Genomic DNA, 22,235 nt, shown 5'->3' on the forward strand with positions numbered 1-22,235 from the left:
CCTATGATTTATTTCGAAATGCTATTAAAGCAGGAAACTCTCCTTCACTGTGATTATATTTTTTCACTACACAGGACATAAGTACACCTTTATACTGTATACCCCCAATGTGAGGTACTCTGAATACCAACATTGTACAAAATCTGTTTTGGAAGAAGATATCAAATGAAGAAAGTAATTTTTTAATCGTAGGGTATAGACTGAGAGCTGTTGCTCAAAGGATTTTGGATGACATGTTGTGCAAAATAAGTGTTTTGAGGCATTAGCGGAATGAAAAATGGAAAAGTAATCACAATACTCTCTTCCCCATCAATTGGTGTATATAAAATTAATATTTTCTCATTTCAGATGGGAATGTTGGACAAAGTGCTTGACTAATCAGACCACAGATTAAGCAAGTTGCTATTTTATTACACTTTGAACAATTTCACAAAACAGCAATTTCAACGGCACAAAATTTTGCTCCCTTTTTTGAACAGCACTAGCCCTGATTTGATGCCAAATAAGTGCAAGTCTTTCTAGTCAATACATTGGGAAGATTCTGGCAAGTACAATAATCTTGAAAATGAGACTAGATAGATTGTAACACCAGTGGGTGTGCATGTTGTGATTTAATACCAAAACTGTGAATTGAGTCCCAACACTACAGCTAGCAGAGAGACTCAACTTGCAGGGAAATTCAGAGTTTAGCAGCAGGAAAAACATTCCCATCAACCTATGCTCTTTAGAAAAATTACCAATTGCTCAGTGACTTCTACTGCATTCTGTTTGGAGAATTAAGCCATCTATGCAGACTTCAGGGGGCACTACGGAGGAAGCAAAAAAATATTTTGAAGGTTTCTACCAAACCCAATTGCTCCCAGACATACAGCTGATATTTTATTTACTGTATTATTGCTTTCCAGTAGCACTGCAATTAGGGAATATGAAGACAGGGGATGCAGATCAGGGCAACAACAAAAGAGTGGGAAACAAGCCTCTTCGCAGAAGATGCCATTTACCAATGGACTTCTGGAAGAAATTCTCTTACATCTACTTTTTTGTGTGGTCAAAGAAGCTCTGAACAGGAAATGTATAGCAATGCCTACAGTGAAGAAACAGGGTGATTTCGCAACTCTGCATAAAATTTTCAAATCTGCTGATAATGTCTGATCGATGGGAAAGTATATGTGAAACTGACACACTCATTTTGTAAAGGGACTTAGGACAAAAAGATTGCAACAGGAAAAAAATGATAAACAAATGAGATTTCTATTTTGGTTGAAGTGTTGGAAAAGGAAATGGTGTGACAATCATAAGGTTTGGTTTTAAGGGAGATCTGTGTATTCTTCCAGAGTTATCCAGAAATAGCAGGATTTATAAAACTTACGGTAATTTCAGAGTGGTGGAGTACAAAAGGATTGATTTCGCTGTTGAAGCCTTCATTACCTTGACCACTGGTCAATAAACTTCTTGAGCTGGTGTATGTGCTGATGTAGGCTTTACTCCTCTCTTTCTTATAGGTGATCCTTTATGCAAATATCTAAATCATGTGGCGATAGAATGTAATAACGTTCCTTGCATTAATTGTAAGCACCCATGTTCTAAGGACTTGTTTCCTGTAACTATTCATCTGAAACCCACCCCCCCCCCGAGATGTAGATTTAACACCCACTTATTCAGTATAAACGTACATGCACTGCAGTTCAGGTGGAAAATGCTCCCCAAAATCAAAGGGCAAGTTATATACACTCATTATAGATATGTTCTACACCTAATAAAGTAGCCACTGAGTGTATGTCTGAAGTCTTTTGCTGCTGTAGCCCATCTACATTAAGATTCTACACTTTGTGTGTTCAGACATGCTCTTCTGCACATTCTGCACACCACTGTTGTAATGCCTGGTTATTGTGCTGCTGTCACTTTCCTGTCAGCTTCAAGCAGCCTGGCCCTTCTCCTCTGACTACTCTCATTAACAAAGCATTTTTTCCCATGGAACTGCGGCATGATAGATGTTTGTTTCATGAAACCCCCTTTCTTCCCTGGCGTCTCAGGAAGGGCTTGTTAGCCTTCCCTGGCAGTTTCCCAACTCAGCACTGAGAAATCCACCATTCTCCAGCCATGTACATCTAGGGTATACATGCTCAGGTCCTGCCGAATTTGTGAGATTGAGATGTCTTGCCCATCCAAGCCCTGGTTTGTGCGAATTCTGTGTGATTTGCTGCCCTGTTATAGCTTGTTGCAGGAAGTATCAGATCGTACACAGCATACACTTAAAAGACATATATTCATGAACATTAACTAAAGAGTCAGTAAAGAAAAAAAAAACAAAAAGGGCCTACCATAATTAAACAATTAAAAGTGCACAGGATGGAGCTCAACTCTTCCAAAAATTATATTCACCAATTCCCAGAAGACTCTTAAACCTAGGCTCCATCGAATCATGCTCTCCAGCATATCAAATCCGACATCCGCTTTTCTCCAGTGCCTCCAGAGACTCCCACCGATATCAGGCACAAAAGACCTGCACCCCCAGGCTTCTCTCCTGATTGGATGGTTCACATTCCTAAGCACCCCTTATCTCTAACAACCCAAACACTGTTGACAGTGAAACCTTTACCAGGTTAGTTTGTTACATTTGTTTTTGCACCATTCTCTGAAAACTCTGGAGACTGTTGTACATGAAAATCCCAGTAGACCAGCATTTTCTGAGATACTCAAATCAACCGATGTGGCACCAACAATCATTCTATGTTTTGTCATATTTCTTCCCCATTCTGATGTCTGGCCTGAACAACAACTGAACCTCGACCATATCTGCATGATTTTATGCATTCAGTTGTGCAAAAATGATTAGCTGATAAGATATTTGCATGAATGAGCAGGTACATTGTAGGTGTACAGCAAAAAGTGGCCACTAAGTGTAAATTTTTGCTAAAATGTGAATGTATGACAGATGGTTGACAGTCCATCAAACTTGATGTGATATATTTTGGTGCATCTATGTGAATAGATAATTAATCAGCCACCTCCCACAGTTCTATGTAAGTATGAGACAGTGTACATTTGTATTTGCATGATGTCAGGCACCATATCTGTAAAATGTCAATTGTGGTACTAATATCTGGACCATTCATCTATTGTTTCAATGGCTGTTCTCAGCCATCTGGTATATTTCTTTTTAGAATTCATATATTGTTATAATTAGGATTCTACAACTAATGATGTATTTCTCCCTATTGAGTAAAATATACACAAATTGTCTGTTACAGTAATGATGCCTAAATGAACAAGATTACACTGTAACCTTTGAAACAAAGTGATATAATAGGTTTTAAAAATTGTAAAGAAAAGTCACAAATATCACCATTTCAACAGAAATTATGTTATTCATTTTTGCTTTCTTTTCTTCTGTTATGCATAGGTATGTATATTTTCTCATGGCTGTGACAGTGACCTCATTTTGTTATTTTGATTTGACAATTGTATGTTTTATACAAGTTTATGAGATACCCATTTTGGTGTTTTTCTTCAAAGTTCCCAATTGCCACATTTTTTGCTGTGTATTTTGGAATGCTTTCTTTAAATGATACTTTCTGAAGAAAAATAAATGTACAGTACACTGTTTCGAAAGTAACTTGTAATACAAAGGTGGATAACAAGGTCACAGATGGTGAGAAGAAATCGTGAAAATGATTGCATTAATTTTATTTCTAAAGAGGAGATATGTTTATATATTAATGTATTTATACATTTCAGCATTATGAACTATCTGTACATAAGTTATTGTTAGAGACATATTGATAACTGTGCAGCATGTGTGACAAATTGAAGGATAAGACACTAAAGATCTGTTAAGTTCAAAAATTGTTTAAAGCCAGTGAAAACACATGTTAAAAAGGGCTAAAATACTAACAGGTATTTAATTCATTTCATTGTTTCTTTCATTCTTTATTGTGTAAAGTTAAGCCCTGATAGTATTTTCAGTGATCTGCAGAGTAGCCTTTATCTGCTAGCCAGAGGTCGATTGCTTCTGTCTCAACCCACATACCTAGCGGACATCGCGGTACTTTCTTCACTTGAGTAAATTTTCAATGAGGAAACCACATCATGTATTTGTCGCGATTATTTCTCCCCGTTTTTCAGGGGCGTAACACATGATGCTCAGCTGGCAGAAGGTAGGACCACAAAATCGTCAGAAATGACAGTAGAAGTGATGCACTGTAGCGGTGTGGCTACACGCAGCGCTACAATAAACAACATGGAGTTGATGAGCTGCAGTTGCAAAGGATATTTATTCAAACTTCGCGGCCTCGCCTTAAAGCCTTCCTGATCCCGCCCTCCCCGGGCGGGAATGCTGTAGGGGGCACGAATTCACAGTCCCGTCCCGCACGCGGGCTTTCCCTTGCTGGTGAATCAGGCTTGGCGCTCTTTTTGGGACCGGCCTCTATACCAGCGCTTGCCACTTTGTTAGCCGGTTTGAGTGCGCTAGGAAGTGGGTCGCCACATAACCCCCCCCCCAGAACTGGCGATACACCCCCCAATGTCCTCAGTCTGGGTCGGACTACGTTTGGGAGGTCTGCCTCTGTGTCGTGGTGCCGGAATCACAATCGGCTGTGCCACGTCCACTTGGGTCGGTTTGTGTCGGTCCACCGTGAAAACCTCCTCTTTCCCCCCAATATCCAGTACGAGTGTGGACCCATTGTTTCTAATCACTGTAAATGGCCCCTCGGAGGGCCGCTGTAGCGGTGCCCAATGTCCGCCCCGTTGTACAAAAACAAACTTACAGTTTTGCAGGTCTTTGGGTACGCAGGTCGGGTTCTGCCCATGCTGTGAAGTGGGTATGGGGGCCAGGTTACTGGGCCTGTCATGTAGTCTACCCAGGACTGCTGCGGGTTCTTCCTCTTGCCCCCTTGGGGCTGGTATGAACTCCCCAGGGACAACCAGGTGTGCGCCGTACACCAACTCGGCCGACGAGGTGTGCAGATCTTCTTTGGGCACCGTGCGGATTCCGAGCGGGACCCAGGGAAGCTCATCCACCCAGTTAGGCCCTTTGAGGCGGGCCATGAGAGCCAACTTCAGGTGATGGTGGAAACACTCCACTAGTCCGTTCGACTGTGGGTGGTAGGCAGTTGTGTGGTGCAGCTGTGTCTCCAAAAGGCTGGCCTTAGCTGCCCACAGGCTGGAGGTGAACTGGGCGCCTCTGTCAGAGGTAATGTGGGCTGGTACACCAAAGCGAGATACCCAGGTGGCGATCAGTGCCCGGATGCAAGAGTCGGAGGTGGTGTCGGTGAGCGGGACCGCCTCTGGCCATCTTGTGAACTGGTCCACGATAGTCAGGAGGTGCCTGGCAGGGGGACCACGATATCCACACGAATGTGATCGAAACGCCAGTAGGTGGGGTGGAACTGCTGCGGCAGAGCTTTGGTGTGCCACTGCACCTTGGCTGTTTGGCAGTGCATGCATGTTTTGGCCCATTCGCTGACCTGCTTGCGGAGTCCGTGCCAAACGAACCTGTTGGATACCATCTGGACTGTTGCCCTGATAGAGAGGTGTGCTAAGTTGTGAATGGAGTTGAAAATGTGCCGCCGCCAGACTGCCGGGACGATGGGACGGGGTTGGCCGATGGTGACGTCACAGAGTAGGGTCCTCTCACCTGGGCCTATGGGGAGGTCCTAGAGCTGCAAACCGGAGCCTGCAGTCCTGTAGCTAGGGATCTCCTCGTCTGCCTGCTGTGCCTCTGCCAGTGCTTAATAGTCTACCCCCGGGACAGAGCTAGGATGTTAGGGCGGGAGAGGGCGTCCGCCATGACATTGTCCTTTCCCGAGACATGCCAGACATCCGTCGTGTATTTGGAGATGTAGGAGAGATGTCGCTGCTGGCGGGACGACCAGGGGTCGGATGCTTTCTTGAACGTAAAGGTAAGAGGTTTGTGGTCCGTGAACACGGTGAAGGGCCTACCTTCCAAGAAGTACCTGGAATGCCGGATTGCCAGGTAGAGCGCCAACAGTTCCCGGTCGAAAGCACTGTATTTGAGCTCGGGTGGTCGTAGGCGTTTGCTGAAAAACGCCAGGGGTTGCCAGCGACCTGCGATGAGTTGCTCCAGCACCCCACCGACTGCCGTGTCAGATGCGTCCACTGTGAGGGTGATAGGGACGTCCATGCTGGGGTGCACTAGCATCGCGGCGTTTGCTAAGGCTTCTTTGGTTTTAATGAAAGCGGTGGTGGACTCCTCGTCCCAGGTAATGTCCTTGCCCGGACACAACATCAGGGTGAACAGCTCTGATTGGGCATGATTTGGGCAGCTGAAGGGAGGAAGCGGTGGTAGAAGTTTACCATACCCACGAATTTCTGAAGGCCTTTGATTGTGTTGGGTTGGGGGAAAAGGCAGACTGCGCCTACCTTAGTGGGCAGAGGGGTTGCCCCATCTTTAGTAATCCTGTGGCCCAGGAAGTCGATAGTGTCCAGCCCAACTGGCATTTGGCCAGGTTGATTGTTAGATCGTATTCATTCAGTCGGGCGTAGAGTCGACGGAGGTGGGACAGATGCTCCTGACAACTGCAGCTGGCTATGAGGATGTTGTCCAAATAGATGAAAGCGAAGTCCAGGTCACGTCCCACCGCGTCCATCTACCACTGGAAGATCTGTGCGGCATTCTTTAGTCCGAACAGCATGTGGAGGAACTCGAAAAGGCCAAAAGGGGTGATGAGTGCCGTTTTGGGAACGTCGTCCAGATGCTTCGGGATTTGATGGTATCCCCGGACGAGGTCCGTGCGCCGTGCAGATTTGCTGCACAGTCCTGAATGTGCGGCACAGGGTAGCGGTCAGGTGTTGTAGCCTTGTTCAGCCTGCGGTAGTCGCCGCATGGTCTCCAGCTCCCTGTTGCTTTGGGCACCATGTGCAGGGGGGAGGGCCATGGGCTGTCGGACCGCCGTATGATCCCCAATTCCTCCATCCTCTTGAACTCCTCCTTTGCCAGTCGGAGCTTGTCCGGGGGGAGCCTTCGAGCACGGGAGTGGAGGGGTGGTCCCTGGGTCGGGATGTGGCGCTGTACACTGTGTCTGGGCATGGCTGCCGTGAACTGCGGTGCCAGAACCGATGGGAAATCCGCCAGGACTCTGGTGAAGTCGTTGTCGGACAGCGTGATGGAGTCTAAATGTGGGGCCGGCAACTGGGCTTCACCCAGGGAGAACGTTTGAAAGGTCTCGTCCACCGCATGCATCGTTGCTTTGGCAATGTCCCCTTTAATGTGGCTGAAGGCCACACGGGCCTCGGCTGAGAGGGGAAATGTGGTGGACTTGACCAGGGGGCAGGCCTTGTCTGCGTAGTGAGGGACCCATTGGGCATAATAGGAAAAGAAGCCCAGGCAACGTTTGAGGGCTCTGAGGGTGGTGGGAAGTGGGAGTTCCAACAGGGGGCACATACGGTCGGGGTCAGCGCCAATGACCCTGTTCTCCAGGACATACCCAAGGATAGCAAATCGGGTGGTTCCGAACACACACTTGTCCCTGTTATAGGTGAGGTTAAGAGCTTTGGCCACTTGGAAAAATCATTGGAGGTTAGTGTCATGATCCTGCCAGTTGTGACCGCAGATGGTGATGATTTCCAGATATGGGAACATGGCCTTCAGTTGGCGTTGGTCCACCATCTGGTCCATTTCTCTCTGGAAGACAGAGACACCATTTGTGACGCCGAAGGGGAAGTGATAGAGCCTGCCGCCCGCCTTGAAGACGGTGTAGGGGCAGTCCTCTGGGTGTATGGGCAGCTGATGGTAAGTGGATTTCATGTCTATGTTCGAGTACACCTTGTACTGAGCTATCTGATTGACCACATCCGCGATGCGAGGTAGGGGGTACGCGTCAAGCTGCGTGAACCTATTGATGGTCTGCCTATAGTCCACGACCATCCTATTTTACTGCCCTGTCCGAACAACGACCACCTGGGCCCTACAAGGACTTATGCTTGGCTCAGTGATCCCCTCCCTGAGCAGCCGCTGCACCTCCGACTTAATGAAGACCCTGTCCCCCACGCTGTACCTCCTGCTTTTAGTTGCCACAGGTTTACATTCGGGGGTCCGGTTGGCGAACAGTGGTGTGGGAGGGATCTTGAGGGTGGAGAGGCTGCAAGTGGTGTCAGTAGCGCGGCTGTTGGCATGGTGCCGGGTGGGATGTGTGGGTCGGTGTGTGTGCGTGGTCAGTAACGAGGTATATGACGAAACCCCACAAAACTGAGGATTTCTGACAGTGATTGGTGGGAGGGGCCCATCATACTCCATTGTCACACTTTTCAGGTGGTTCTGGAAGTCGGGCCCCATTAGCACAGGGGCACACAGTTGAGGCATGACCAGTACCACAAAGTTCAGATATTCTGTGCCCTGCACCACCAATGTCGCTACACAACCCACCCGAATGTCTGTGGAATTCTATCCAGAAGCCATGGTGACCCTCTGGCTTTCCGGCTGTGTCACGAGTCTGCAGCCTTGTACTGTGTCCGGGTGAATAAAACTCTCAGTGTTGCCCATATCAAACAGGCAGCTAGTCCTGTGCCCCTCCACCAGGATGTCCATCATTGACCTTGCGAGCTGGTGTGGAGCGCTTTGGTTGAGGGTCACAGAGGCCAGAGTTGAACCACCTTCTTGGTCTGGCACAGTGGGGTGCCCGATAAGCACCCGTGGGTCGGAGGCGGGGTGAGGTGGCACTGACAAAGATGGCCGCCCCCATGCCTCGCACATGGCGGGCAGGCAAGATGGCGGCAACCAAGATGGCGACCCCCATGTCTCGCACGCGGTGCTGCTTGACCCCGCTCACGGTTTAGACTTCCAGGCCTTGGCGAAGTGGCCCTTCTTTCCACAGCTGGAGCAGGTAGCTTCTCAGCCGGGCAGCGTTTTCGGGAGTGCTTTTTGAGTCCGCAGAAGTAACACTGCATGGACTTGCGACTGGGAGGAGCCGCAGTCGATTCGCCAGAGGGTTGTGGGGAGTTCACGGACTCGCGAGTGGCAGCAGGTGTGGTCGATTCGCCGGTGGGTGGCGGGGTCTGCAGCGTCCATGGAACCGGCAGGAGATCGCACGGCTGGACAGCGTCAGCGTTGTGCAGAGCAGCCTCCAGCATTTTGGCCAGCTCGATCGCTGACTGTAAGGTAAGATCGGTGTTTTCCAGCAGCCGCTGGCGCACGTACACTGACCTGATGTCGTAACGAAGGTGTCTCGTACCAGGAGCTCCACGTGCTGTTCTGCCGTCAGTCCCCTGCAGTCGCAGGCCGGCACGAGTGTCTGTAGGGCCCGGATAAACTCAGCCCTCGACTCTCCGGCCCACTGCCACCACGTCGCTAAGCGATGTCTTGCATAGACAGTGTTCACCGGCCATGGGTACTGTCTTTTGAGAGCATTCAGTGCCCCTTGGTAGGTCAGCAGGTCCCTGATTTGGGAGTATACCCACGGACTGACTCTGGGGAGGAGAAGTCTGCATGATAGCAGGCTTCGTCACGCGAATCTCTTCCAGGTACGATTGGAAGCATGTAAGCCAGAGTTCAAAGGCAATGGCTGCTTCGGGAGATTGAGGATCAATATCCAATTTATCTGGTCGTAAAATGCTCTCCATGTTTTAAAACTGCTGCTAATAAGATTGTTGCACCATCAATAACTCTCGGAGACAGGAGGCGAACAATAGTCTTTTATTAGCTGCAGGAGACCATGATTAGTAGCAAGAGACCACCACACAACATCCTGGAGAGTGAGGAAGGAGCAGAGCCTCCAACCACCTTTATACCGGGGTCTGTGGGAGGAGCCACAGGAGAAGTCAGCAAAGGGGCGTGTCCAGACAGGTATGTGTAGTTCACCACAAGAAGCTAGTCCTCTGTGTCTGCTCCACCACTGAGCAAGATCAGGGCTGATCTTCCATTTTGCAGCACTGCCCTCATGACCCTTGAATCCCTTAATCACAGGAGATCTATAGATCTCTGTTTTGAATGAACACAATGAATGAGCTTCAGCAGATATTCTGGGTAAAGAATTCCAAAACTTGCAGTCCTCTGAGGGATAACATATTTCCCCTTATCACCACTTATGAGTTGTTGTTTATTTCCCAGCTGTGGTCACTGGGTCTTCAATTCCCAATAAAAGAAAACATTCTCCCTTCATGCAGTCTGTCAACTTAGACTTCAGCAAATTTCTGCAGGTGTATTGTGAAGAGCATTTTGATTGCCTGGTACTGAGACATTAATGCACAGGATCAAAAAAATCTGCAGAGGGTCGTGAAGTCAGTCACTTTCATCATGGGAGCTAGCCACCCCACCATAAAGGAAATCTTCAAAGGGCAAAGACTCACCACTCAGGACATGTCCTCTTCTGATGATAATACCTAAAGACATAGGAGTAAAATTAGGCCATTTGACCCATCGAGTCTGCTGTGATATTTAATCATGCCTGCTCCTTTCTTTCCTCCTCAACCCCACTCCCCAGCCTTCTCCCATAACCTTTGATGCTGTGTCTAATCAAGAACCTATCAAGCCCTGCCTTAAATATACCCAACAACCTGGTTTCCATAGCGGCCAGTGGTAATAAATTCCACATATTCACCACCCTCTGGCTGAAGAAATTTCTCTGCACCTCTGTTTTAAATGGATGCCCCTCTATACTGAGGCTGTGTCCTCTTGTCCTAGCCTCCCCCACCATGGAAAACATCCTTTCCACATCTATTCTGTCTATGCCTTTCAACATTCAAAATGTTTCATCAGTTAATCTCATTACTAACATCAGAGAGTGAGTACAAGAACCTGAAGACACACATTCAGTGATTTAGTTACAACTTATAGACAACAGACAATAGACAGTAGGTGCAGGAGTAGGCCATTCGGCCCTTCTAGCCAGCACCGCCATTCATTGTGATCATGGCTGATCATACACAATCAGTACCCCGTTCCTGCCCTCTCCACATATCCCTTGACTCCGCTATCTATAAGAGCTCTATCTAACTTTTTCTTGAATGCATCCAGAGACTTGGCCTCCACTGCCTTCTGGGGCAGAGTATTCCATATATCCACCACTCTCCGGGTGAAAAAGTTTTTCCGCATCTCTGTTCTAAATGGCCTACCCCTTATTCTTAAACTATGGCCTCTAGTTCTGGACTCACCCATCTTCTTCCCCTCCTCAGATTTCTGAATGCTTCATGAATACTACCTCACTATTTATTCTTTTTCTGCACCATTTATTGTTTATATTTCTTATTGTAACCTAAAGTAAGTTTTTAAATGTATTGCACTGTCCTGCTGCTGCAAAACAACATATTTTATCTGTATGTCATACCTGTATGTTAGTGATAATAAATCTAATTCTGATTCCTTTTCCTAAAGTTATAAGATTCAATGATATGTTATCCCATTCTACTAAACTCTAATGTATGCACTCCTTGTCCTTTCCATCTCTCCTCACACAACAAATCTGCCATTACTGAAACCAGTGCACTGAACCTTCACCGCAACTCCCTTGGAAGATACATCCTGTCATAGATAAGGAGTCTAAAATTGTAAGCTTTGCTCCAGGTGTGGTTATACCAAGGCAGTAAACAATTTCAGTAAGACTTCCTTCCTTCTGTACTAATACTCTCTTAATAAAGGATAACATTCCCTTTGCCCTATTAATTCTTTCTTTACTGGCATGCTGAATATCAACAACACCCAACAACTCTGCCACTTCCCAAATACTAGCAACTGACTGTAAGACATCAGGTTTTTCCATATATTATTCCGCCTTCCTCCTCATGCATTCAGCTTATCCCTAGGACCCTGGAGCTCTTAGACCTCTTTCTTTGTGCTTACCCAAAGTAGCATTATCAGCAAACTTGAAAATATGACATTTTATACCTTCAGCCAAATCATTGATCTGGATCTTGAATAATTAGGTTCCAAGCACCAATTCCTGAAATATTCCATTAGTCACAATCTGCAAACTAAGAATGATTGATTACCACAGTGTAATGCACTGCCAAATACACCATGCTGTAGAGTGCAATGGAATCCATGGACTACTGAAGGATCAGTGCACCTTTCTTCTGAATTGGTGTTATTTCCATTGGAATGTGCATAGTGAGGATGTCCAAGTTCAAAATTCAAAGTAAATTTATTATTGAAGTATGTATATGTCATCGTATACAACCCTGAGATCCACTTTCTTGCAGTCATTCACAGTCGAATGAAAGAATACAATGAAATTAATGAAAAATTATACATACAAAGACTGACAAATAGTAAAAAATAAACAAATAAAAAAACAAATAAATAAATAAACAAACACATTTACACATAAATAAATACATAATACATATGTAAGTAAATAAACTTGAGAATCTTGTGAGTCCATGACCTGGATGTTGGGAGTCTTTGATGATAGATGCTGCTTTTTGGTGACAGCAATCCCTGTAGATATGCCAAGTAGTAGGGAGGGCAATTCCAGTGACGGACTGGGCTATGTCCACTACTTCTTGTGGGCTTTTCCATTCTTCAGCATTGACGTTTCTATACCAGGCCATAATGCAACCAGTCAGCATAATCTCCACTGTGCAGACATAGAAGTTTGCCAGTGTTTTAGATGACATGCTGATTATGTGCAAATTTCTAAGAAAGTAGGATCACTGCCTTTACTTTATACATCTTTTTTCTGTGGTTTTAGTTATGTAGCTGTTAGAACGTGTCAATATCACTCTATAATATTGTCCTTTAATGTGTTTTCAGTGATCTATCTACAATGCTTCATAAAATAGCGCAGATCCAATTTTATACAAATATCAGGTGAATCAAGTTTAGATCCAGATTAAGTTAAAAAAAATAGTACTCCACATCAAATAGAGTATTATGTTGTTTGAAACTTTTCAATCCAGAAATTAGTTCTCATTACATTAATCAGAGTTTGATACTTTATTTACCATGTTGACTATTCCATTTTGTGTAAACCTGGTCGTTTTTCAGTGGTTCAGGCTTACTAAGTGTGGGTGTGAGAGCCCTACCAAAGGCTGGAAGAGAGAATATAAAGGAAGCAGCTTCAAGTAAATCCACTCTGTTTTTCCACAGGTCATGTGTGGTAAGTATTGCTGTCAGAGCCCCACCAAAGGTTGGGAGAAAGAGTTAGGAAAAAGGAACAGCTTTGGGTAAAGCTGGTCTTTATCAGCTGGTAGGTATGGTAAGTGGAAGCATCAGAGGCCTAAACTCAGGAGAAAATAAAAGGAAGATAGCATCAAGCACAGCAGTCATTGTCAGAGTGTGCCAGTGTTAGAGTAGGAAGGTTTTGGCTTAACAGGCTTAGGTGAAAACAAAAACAGGCACAGATCAGAAGTGGTAAATTACTGTTTTAGTACAGAGTAATCAGGTGGGAATACTGGATACCTGATGGTTTCCCTGATGACTACATCCGCGAGAAGTGCACCCAACTTTGACTGGTCGGGTCAAGGAGTTGGAGCTGGAGTTGTATGTACTCTGGATTGTTCGAGGAGGCTGAAGATGTTACAGATAAGAGTTTTGAAGAGTTACACCTTGAGTACAGGCTTCAGACAGATGGGCGATCACCAGGAATAAGCAAACAGAATAAGCAGACAGTGCAGGGACTCCCTGTGGCCATTCCCCTTCCCCTCAGCAACAAATATACCCCTTTGAACATAACTGGGGGGGGAGGGTTAGAATGACCCATCAGGGCACAGCAGCAGCAGGCCGGTTGGTGGCACAGTGGCCGGCTCTGATGCGCAGCAGGGAAGGAGAAATGTTAAAACAGGCTGTGTGGTAGTGATGGAGGAATCAATAGATAGGGGGAAAAACAGGATATTTTGTGGCCACAAAGGGGACACCAGGATGGTGCATTGCCTCTGAGGTGCTAGGATCCAGGGTGTATTGGAGTGGCTGCAGGATATTCTCAAGGGGGAGGGTGAACAGCCAGAAGTCGTGGTGCACATTGCCATCAATTACATAGGCAAAAAAGGGGAAGAGGTCCTACACAATGAGTATATGAAGTTAAGAAAGAGGCTGAAGAGAAGGACGTCCAAGGTAGTAATCTCCGGTTTATCACTGATGGTATGGGAACTGTACCTCCCTTAATCGCAGGACTCTGCACAAAGTGATGCAGACAGCCCAGTACGTCTGTGGATGTGAACTTCTACTATTTAGGACATTTACAGTGTCAGGTGTGTAAAAAAGAGCCTGAAAGATCATTGGGGACTTGAGTCACCCCAACCACCAACTGTTCCTGCTGCTACTATCCAGGAAATTGTACCACAGCATAAAGGCCAGGACCAGTAGGCTACGGGACAGCTTCTCCCACCAGGCCATCAGACTGATTAATTCACACTGACATAATGGTATTTCTAAGCTATGTTGACTGTGTTGTTGTATATCTTAATGTACATACTATTTATTAAAAATTACTATAATTTGCACATTCAAGCAAAGATGTAATGTGAAGATTTTTACTCCATATGTGTGAAGGATGTAAGAAATCAAGTCAACTTAATTCATGGTGCCACGGGCTAGTGCAGCTAGGAATGGGAAGATAGCACAGATGAGTAAATGACTGAGGTGACAGTGCAGTGGGCAAAGGTTTTGAGTTCTTCGATCATTGCAACTTTTTCTGGGGAAGGGGTGACCTGTACAAGAGGGATGGGTTGCACCTGAACTGGAGGGGAAACAATATTCTTGCTCGGAGATTTTCTGATGCCTCTCAGGAGGGTTTCAACTGGTTTTGCAGGGGGTTGGGAACCAAAGCACCAGGTCAATAAGTGAAGGATTGGACAGGAAAGTAACTGTCGGGGGAAGTATTAAAAGTCAAAATCAAAATAACAGGTATGATAGTTTGAAGTGTGTGTATTTCAATGCTAAGAGTACTATAGGTAAGGTGATTAACTTATGGATCAATACATTGATAACTATGTTGTAGCCATTACTGAGACTTTGTTGAGAGGAGCAGGATTAGGTGAGAATCTACCAGGATTCTGAAGTTCTAGAAAAGATAGAGAAGAAAGTAAAATGGGATAAGGAGTGTTGCACTACTATTCAAAAGGTTCAAAGGTTCAAAGTATGAATGCAGAATGCAACTCTGAGATTTGTCTTTTCTGGATAGCCATAAAATACAGAAAACCATGGAAGAAGTTGAAAAAAATACATCCATTAACTCCTCGCCCTCTTTCTTAATCCTCCCCATATGAAAAGAAAAAGAAACAAAAACTCACAAACCCCAAAGCCCCCCAACTCATCCCTAGCACAAAAGTTAACAGATCACCTACACGGTAAGAAAATTAAACCCCAAACCCCCAGCCTGCCAATTTGCAACGAAAATGGGAGGGACATGGAAAGAACGTACAACCAAAAGAGGACAATATGAACTAGTTAGTTAGTCCAATCCACAAATCTCAAAATTTTGGGAACACCTCTGAGAGCATCGGGACCCAGCAACACAAAACCATCAGCCTCTCCAAGAACTGCTCGCTCTCCTCTTCATTTGTCTCAATGTTTCAATCTTTCTCAACATTTTAATTGGTGAGAAATGCAGTTGATCATGGCCTCTCATCTTATCTCATGCTCACTTTTCTCTCCTGTGGTCTTCTTGGGGACAACAAAGCACTAGCTCACTCGATGGAACTACTGACTGTAAGTCATAGGCTGCAACGGTTTTGAAAACAAAATTAAGATAAAAAGAGTAAGTAGAAGATGTAGAAAAACTGAAATGATTGACCATCCGAAATATGTCGCCTGAGGAATTATTGTTTGTTTGTGACATCTTGACCAGAAAGACAAACACAATATCACAGCGACACTCAGGGGATACATAATTGAGTGTTTAAACATTGAGTTCATTTTGGTAGAACTCAAGAATAGGACGGGTGCAATCACACTGATGAGATTGTACTACAGATTCCCCAATATCCTTCAGGACATTGAGAAACTGATATGTAATCAGATTAATGAAATGTGTAAAAATAATGTGATTGTTGTTCATGAGGAATTTCAACTTCCCTAATATAAACTGGGATCTTCTTAGTGCAAGGGGGGTTTAGACATTGAGCATATCCAAGAGGGTTTCTTAAATCAATATGTAGACAGTCCAATGAGATGAATGTTCGTACTGCATCTGCTGTGGGGTAATGAAACAGGCCAGGTAACTGACCTTTCAGTGGGTGACCAGTTACTGAACAGTGAACACAACTCCTTAACTTACATGATAGCTATAGATAAGGATCAGTATGGTCCTTTTGGGAGATCTTAAATTGGGGTAGCACAAACAAGGGCAATTAGGCAGGAACTAAGAAGCGCTAATTGGGAACACCTTTTTTTTGGCAACATGAACATGTTAGGGCATTTAGAGGTCAAGGAGGAGGAAGGGTTGGATTCCTAATGAGTACTAAAGTGGATAAGTCCCCAGGCCTGATGGGATTTGATAGCTGATCAAGATTCATAAGGTTATGAGAACATAGATAGAGTAGCCAGGGAGTATCTTTTTCACAGGGTGTAAATATCTATTACCTGAGGATACACATTGAATGTGGGGGTGGGGGGTGTAAGTTCAAAGGCAATGAGAGGGGTAAGTTTCTTAATCAGAGAATGGTGGATATCTGGAATGTACTGCCTGGTATGGTGACAGAGGCTTTAGGGGACATTTAGACAGGCACGTGAATGTGAGGAAGATGGAGGGACACGGACATTTTGTAGGTAGGAGAGATTAGTTTTTGTTTTTTTTTTAAATTTACTTTTTATCTGGTTTGGCCCAACATTGTGGGCTGAAGGGTTTGTTCCTGTGCTATGCTATTCCATGTTTTACGATACTTGGAACAACACCAGCTGTTTCTATGAGAATGACCAACAGAGTTCATCCAGGGAGGTGTGAAGAGAAACACTTTGGAAGATTGAACTTAAAAGCAGAGTATATTGTTAACAGCAGGGTTCTTAGCAGTGTAGAGAAATAGAGAAATCAAGTCCATAGATGTATCAAAATTGGTATGCAATTTAACAAGATAGTTCAGTAGGCGTCAGGAATCTTGTCCTTCTTTAGTCAGGGAATTAAGATCAAGAGCTGCAGCTCTATAAGACACTGACTGGACCACAGTTGAAGTACTGTATTCATATCTGGCCCCTCATTAGAGGAATCTTTAGAGTGGGTGCAGAGGAGATCTACAAATATACTGCAGGATTAGGAGCATGTCTTGTGAAGGTAGTTTGAGCGAGATGCAACTTTTCTTTATGGACCAAAGAAGGATGAAAAGTGACTTGATAGAAGTACATACGAGGTTAGCATGGTAGTGTAGTGTTTAGCACAATGCTTTACAGTACCAGCAAGCCAGATTTATTTCCCACTGCTGACTGTTAGGGGTTTGCACATCCACCTCGTGACTGCGTGGGTATTCTCTAGGTGTTCTGGTTTCCTCCCATTCCAAAGACATACTGGTTGGCAGGTTAATCGGTCATTGTAAATTGTCCCATGATTAGGCTAGGATTAAATTGGGGGTTGCTAGGTGCCATGGCTCGAAGGGCCAGAAGGACATATTTGGCCCTGTATCTCAATAAATAGATAAATAAGAGGTGTTCACAAAGTGGACAGCCAGAGATTTTTCCCAGGGCAGAAATGGCTAATATTTGACTGCATAAGTTTAAGGTAACTCAATCTCATATTTTCATAAGTGAGGGTCAGAGCTATGATAGGGAACCAAACCCAGCATCGTGGAGTGAGCTTATTGGAACCACCACATTGAAATGAAGTGCAAAGTTTGTATCTTGCAGCAGTTTGTTTCTACATGGAGTTGATGTGTTTATTAGTTTACCATAATTCAGATAAAATGTTCCAGTTGACTTTTTATGAAATTTTAATATGTCAATTTCTGTTTCATCCCAGAACTTAGCTTAGTTGATATTATTTTCTCTCATCTCATATAATTTGTAATAATTATACACATGAGCTTTTGTAAAAGAGCATTGTTATCTTTAGCTTCTCTCTTCTAATAATGATCCTTTCATGAATTCTTCCATTTCACTGAAGTCAGAAGAAAGATTGGCTGAGGAATCTACTTCTTTTTCATAACACTGTCATGAATGAAATTACTTTGTCTTGAATGATTTTATAGTCATATCTCTTTTTGCTTCTAAATTTTACATTTTAGATGCAAATAGACCAGCTGGAAATGTAATTCAGACAATGGTTCCCAAGAGAAATATTACTCATCCACCCTTCACTGTTAAAAGCATCTTTCAGTTCAAGTCGAAACATGTGAACACAGGATGTGTTCACACATTGAATGCTCGGTGCTGGTTCATTTAACCTCCTGTTCTTTCGAGCCCAAAATCCTTACAGAGCTGAGGGAGCAGACAAATTTACCTAAGGTGGGTCAAGGACTTTAATTATAAAGTAAAATTTGGCTGAGTTTAATATTTATTTTCCATAAGACTATAAGATATAGGAGCAGAATTGGGCCGCTTGATCTATCAGCTCTGCCTTGTCGTTACATTATGGCAGATACATTTTTCCTCTCAACCCCAACCTCCTGCTTTCCTCCTGTATCACTTCATGCACTCACCAATCAAGAACCTATCAACCTCTGCCTTAAATATATGTGAAAACTTGGCCTCTACAGCTACCTACAACAAGGGATTCCATAGATTCTGCACTCTCTGGCTAAAGAAATTCCTCCTCATCTCTATTCTAAAAGGACACCCCTCTATTATGAGGCTGTGTTCTCTGTCTTAGACATTCCCACCATAGGAAACATCCTCTCTACATTGACTCTATCAAGGCCTTTCATGATTCGGTCGGTTGCAAATTAGGTCATTCCTTTTTCTTCTTATTTCCATTGAATAGAGGCACAGAACCATCAAACACTCTTCATACGACAAGCTATTCAATTCTGGAATCATTTTTGTGAACTTCCTTTGAACCCTCTACAGTTTCAGCGCAACCTTACTAAGATTAGAGCTGCAAAACTGTTGACAATGCTCCAAATGAGCCTCATCATTGTTCTAGAAAGTCTCAACATTGCATCCGTGCTTTTAAATTCTATTCCTCTTGAAATGAATGCTGACATTGCATTTGCCTTTCTCACCACAGACTCAACCTACAAATTAACCTTAGGAAATCCTGCACATAGGCTCCTAAGTCCCTTTGCATTTATGTTGTTTTTTTTGTTTTTTCTCTCCATTTAGAAAATAGTCAACTGTTTAATTATTTCTACCAAAGTGCATGACCATATACTTCCCGACACTGTATTCTATCTGCCAATCCTTTGCCCCATTCTCCTAATCTAAGTCCTTCTTTAGCCTTTCAGCATCCTCAAAACTGTCTGCCCCTCTACCTACCTTCGTATCATCTGCAAACTTTGAAACAAAGCCATCAATTCCATAACCAAAACCATTGACATATAACATAAAAAGAATCGGTTCCAATATAGATCCCTGTAGAACACCACTGGTCACCAGTGGCAAATCAGAAAAGGTTCCCTTTATTCCCACACTTCGTCTCATTCCAATCAGCCACTACCTTATCCATGCCTGACGTTTTCCTGTAATAACATGGGCTCAGAACTTGTTAAGCAGACTCATGTGTCGCACCTTGTCAAAGTCTTTCTGAAAATCCAAGTACACATCAACTTATTCTTTGTCTATCTAGCTTGTTATTTCATCAAATAATTCCAACGGAATTGTCAGGAAAGATGGTCTGTTGAGGAAACCATGCTGACTACAGCCTATTTTCTCATGTGCCTCCAAATACCCTGAGACTTCATTCTTAATAATCAACTCCAAAATCCTCCCCACCACTGAGGTCAGACTAATTGGTCCATATTTTACTTTCTTCTGCTTCTCTCCCTTCTTGAATGGAGAGAATTTTCAATTTTCTGGTCTTCTGGAACCATTCCAGAATCTAATGATTCTTGAAAGATCAGTACTAATGCCTCCACAATCTCTTCAGCTATCTCTTTCAGACCTCTGGGATGTACACTATCTGGTATTGTGACTTATCTTCCATCAGATCTTTCAGTTTCCCAAAATCCTTTTCTCTAGTATTGGTAACTTCACACACTTCATGACCCCTGACACCTGAAACTTCCACCATACTGTTTGTTTAAAGAGCAAACATGATGAAATCTGCAGATGCTGGAAATTCAAACAGCAACACACACAAAATGCTGGTAGAACACAGCAGGCTAGGCAGCATCTATAGGGAGAAGCGATGTCGACGTTTCGGGCTGAGACCCTTCGTCAGTACTGAGGAATTATAGATGGGGAGCAGCGAGAGAGGGTTTCACTGAACTCCCGTCGAAGAGAAGATTTAATCTTCTTCAGTGTAGGCATCACTGGCAGAGGCTTCGCAGTAGTGAATTTAAAGAGCAAACACGAGGAAATCTGCAGATGCTGGAAATTCAAACAACAACACACACAAAATGCTGGCAGAACACAGCAGGCTAGGCAGCATCTTTAGAGAGAAGCGATGTCGATGTTTCAGGCTGACACCCTTCATCAGGACGAAGCAGTCAATTATCCACTGTCACCTCTCTTTTACACTTTATGACCCTGAAGGAACTTGGTATCCTCTTTAATATTATAGGCTAGCTTACTTTCATGTTCCATCTTTACCTTCTTAATTACTTTTTAGTTGCCTTTTGTTGGTTGTTAAAACCTTCCCAATCCTCTTATTTCCCACTTATTTTTCCTCTCTCTCTTGCATTTATGTTGGATGTGTCTTCTTTAGTTAGCCACAGTTGTGTTATTTTTCCCTTAGAATACTCCTTTGGGGTGTATATATCCTGTGCCTTCCGAATTGTTTCCAAAAATTTCAACCATTGCTGCTTTGTCATCATTTCTGCCAGTGTTCTTTTCCAATAAATTCTGGCCAACTCCTCTCTCATTCCTCTGTAATTCTTGTTATTCCACTGTAATAACAATACATCTGACTTCAGCTTCTCCTTCTCAACTTGTTGTGTGAATTTGATCATATTATGATCACTTGCCCCTAATGGTTCTTTTTACCTTAAGCTCTCTAATCTATCTCAATTCATTTTACAACACCCAATCCAGAATAGCTGATGCTCTAGTGGGCTCAACCACAAGCTGCTTTAAAAAGCCATCCCATGGGCTCTCTAGAAAATTCCCCTCCTGGAATCCAGCACCAATCTTCTTCTCCCAAACTACCTCCATATTGAAGTCCCTTATGACTATTGTAATACTGTCCATTCGGCATGCATTTTCAATCTCTCTTTGTAATTTGTAGGTCACATCCTTACTATTTTTTGGGGGTCTGTACACAACTCCTATTAGGGTCTTTTTACACTTGCAGCTCCTTAGCTCTATCTACAATGTTTCAACGGCTTCCAACCCTATATTGCCTCTTCCTAATGATTTGATTTCATTTTTTTACCAACAGAGCAACATCACCCCCTTTGTCTTCCTGTCTGTCCTTTTGATACAATGTGCATCCTTGGAAGTAAGCTCCCAGCTATAATCTTCTTTCAGCCATGACTCAGTGTTTCCTACACCATCATACCTATTGATCTGCAACTGCATTGCAAGTTTATCTACCTTATTCTGTATACTGCGCACATTCAAATACATGACCTTTAGTCCTGTATTCACCCTTTTCAATTTTGTCCACCTTTTACGTTGCAAATCATCCTGTTGATTGCAATTTTGCCTTATTATCAGCCCCTCCTCACTACACTTGCCTTTGTTTGTAAACCAGCTACCTCACCTGCAACGCTATTATCCGCCTTTTCTACGATACTTCTTTTTTGTATTTCCTGAGTATTCCTACAGCACTGTTATCTGCCTTTTCATTTTATACAATAGGTATCCTTGGACATTAAGCTCCCATCTATAATCTTCTTTCAGCCATGATTCAATGATACCTACAACATCATACTTGCTAATCTGTAACTGTGCTACAGGTTCATCTACCTTATTCTATAGATGGTGCATATTTAAATATAACACCTTGAGTTCTGTATTAACTCTTCTTGATTTTGTCTGCCCCTTATATTGCAACTCAGCCTGTTGATTGCAGTTTTATCCTCTCATCATCTTCTCATGGCCAGGGATCTCACTACACATTGCCTCTGTTTGTAACCCAACTACTTCATCTTCAGCACAATCCTGTTCTTCTGCCAAATTTGTTTAAGCCACCCGAACAACGTTAGCCAGCCTGCCCACAAGGATATTGGACCCCCTCAGGTTCAGGTGTTATGCATCCCTTTTGTACAGGTCATACCTTCCCTAGAAGAGATCCATTATTCTGTACCCCTGCCCCAGTTCC

At 43.9% G+C, this 22,235-nt stretch overlaps 1 protein-coding gene across 6 annotated transcripts in view; it reads left to right on the top strand.

The window, feature by feature from the left end:
- Positions 1–22,235, top strand: part of LOC132385124 (GRB10-interacting GYF protein 2-like) — a 52,504-nt gene that overhangs the window by 15,108 nt on the left and 15,161 nt on the right. Inside the window, exons 1-2 of one of the 6 annotated variants that reach the window (XM_059956912.1) lie at positions 4,069–4,157; positions 18,100–18,319. The exons of 2 other annotated variants lie outside the window; for them this stretch is intronic. The gene's annotated coding sequence lies outside the window, so the exon portion shown is untranslated. Of the gene's footprint in view, positions 1–905; positions 4,158–9,072; positions 9,116–12,925; positions 15,648–18,099; positions 18,320–22,235 lie in introns of those variants that run through there. 3 more of the 6 variants (XM_059956930.1, XM_059956923.1, XM_059956939.1) reach the window with 3 other exon arrangements.

Source organism: Hypanus sabinus, chromosome 2, assembly GCF_030144855.1.
Source record: "Hypanus sabinus isolate sHypSab1 chromosome 2, sHypSab1.hap1, whole genome shotgun sequence".
NCBI classification, from domain to species: Eukaryota; Metazoa; Chordata; class Chondrichthyes; order Myliobatiformes; family Dasyatidae; genus Hypanus; species Hypanus sabinus.